This window comes from Priapulus caudatus, unplaced genomic scaffold (assembly GCF_000485595.1).
Source record: "Priapulus caudatus unplaced genomic scaffold, Priapulus_caudatus-5.0.1 Scaffold4520, whole genome shotgun sequence".
Taxonomy (NCBI): Eukaryota; Metazoa; Priapulida; class Priapulimorpha; order Priapulimorphida; family Priapulidae; genus Priapulus; species Priapulus caudatus.
This window is the reverse complement of record NW_014581581.1, coordinates 1-2,500: the sequence shown is the minus strand read 5'-3', so window position 1 is coordinate 2,500 and position 2,500 is coordinate 1.

Here is a 2,500-nt window from a genome sequence, read left to right as displayed (position 1 = left end):
ACACAACTCTCACACGTACAACGTCTCAACGCATACATTTACTAGCGTGAGAGATACGGATGAGGAATTTACGATTGACCAGTGTTGACGGTGTGTGCGTGCCGTATGTGCCGTTGCGCGCGTGCGTGCGTGAGACAGCGCGCTCGTTGGGGGGGCGCCGGAGGTGGGGGTGGCGGTAGCTGCGCAGTGTTTTGCTCTATCGTAATCATGTGTTAGACGACCGATTCCGGGGGTGTGAGGTGCGTGCGTTGCGCGCGTGATGCGAGGGTGCGTGCGCGCGTATGCGAGGGTAATGGCTCGTTCTCCGGCTCCGCGACGAAACAGCTGCGTAAAGACAGCGAATTGTTACGGATGAAGCACCGCCTTAGTCATTATAATTCCCATTAGGTGGGTGTAGCCGCCGTGCCAGGCTGCTCGTACATGCGTGCTTATACCTGTCAGCGTAGGCGCAGGACCAAGAAAATGCCGTCATTATACTGAAACACACGTTGTATAATATTGAGCCGATAGGGCGTTTAGGGTTGCGCGAGACATCGTTGGGTATAAGGTTGATACGATTTCACGCGCCACTCACGACCATCGATGGTGAGCAGCATGCTGGAACCAGACGCGCAAACTCGCTCACTCACACAACAGTACTCGAGTCGCGACACACACACACAGAGCTCCGCGCGGCACGCCACAACACACAGGACTAACACACATACACGACAAAACTAACAACTCAGCACACGCGCCACGTAGCTCATCGCACACACACACTATATACTGGCAAAGCACGAACAACGCACACACAGAGCCACACACACACGCGCGCACCGACACACGCACACACACACACACACGCGCGCCACGACACCACACACACACACACGCGCGCACACACACACACATACGCGCGGCACACGCACACACACACGTACAACGCACACACACACAACCACACACACACACCACACACACACACATACACACGCGGCGGCGGCGCACGCACACACACACATAAGTCACCTTGCAGTGTTACGCCATGCACGTGCTACGACTGTCTGCGTTGCCCACGCCTTACCAGCCCTGCCCGTGGCCAGCGGAGACGGGAGGGACGAGAGAGAGGAGAGAGGGGGAGGCAGGGGAGGGGTGCCACAGCGCGAGATAAGGGATGGGAGAGGCAAAGCTGGCACTGTGGGTGGATTCTAGATTTTCCACGTTTAAATCGTTTCAGCTGAACGCTCTGGCTAGAAAATCCGGGCGGTGAGTTCTGTGTCGCGTGATGTCCGTGCATAAGGTGTCGAGAAAGATCACGATACAAGTGGATGGAGAGAAGCAGAGAGAGAGTAGTGGTGGTGTGCTGTAGTCAGAGGGGCCGATTACGGAAGATAGTTGGTTTGCATTAATTTATTGGTTAATTGCATTTCAGTTACCAGAGAAGAGTCTAGAGACGCCATTTTAATTTCAAATACGCAGATTTTGCCTCTCGGAAATTCGAATTTTCATTTCAAAATTTTCCGAGAGAACTAGTCCAGGAAGTGTATTTTCGCAGAGGATTGCAAAGATTCATTCTGTACATTCCAAATCAGTATTTGAGATGAGTAGATGAGACTTGTTGTTCGAATTTAATTTGCAATTCCAAATTCCATTTCATTTCAAATTAATTTTGCATTCCAAATTGTAACTGTTTCATTTCAAAATTCATGTCTCGCGATGTAGTCTAAAATTCATTGTCCATTTCGAAATTCATCTTTACTTTTCAAATTCATGTTTCCATTCCAAATTCATTTTGTTCTCCGTCTCCCAGCGTCTGCCACACATACATTTGTCATTGTTGCAAACATCCTGTGTCTCTTTGTTGTCTTTTCATGATTGTGCCTAGTTTTTGCGATTGCGAAAATTTTATTTTGCGGGGAGAACAAAATCGCGGTCGCGCCGCGAGATGCTACGGCAGTATTGGCTGGGGCCGCGAGTTGAACGTCACGTTCGCCCTTAGCTGCGCGACCATGCGAGCTTCAACAAAACCTTTCAAAACAAAAGAACAAAACGCCAATTTGGCTAAATGCTGTTGTTTGGTTTGGTGGTGTGCGACGCGCGGCGCGTGCGTGCAGTGCCGTGACGTGCGTGCGTGCGTGCATGATCGGCAGATAATTAAGTTTGTACTGAATGTTATATTCCTATGAAAAACACACCATTTTACTCATCTGTGTGTGATGATGCTTGTATTAGCACTATAATAGTCACTTATAATTTGGCAATTCTTTGTGTTCAAAATGTGTTTGTTGTGATAGCTCCATTATTAAAGTTATGAGAGGGGCTTAGCGCTCTCGCTAATACTACATACGTACGAAGGTGTACTGGCTAACTATAGGCCTGCGCCTTCCTGTCACTGAGGATCTTTCGCGTGTTGTTGTGTGTGTGTGAGTGGCAGAGTGCGTGTGCCTTTACTAGGCGCCAATGTGTGTGTGTGTGTGTGTGTGGAGTGGGAGAGTGCGAAGAGCAGGAGCAGAGAGGC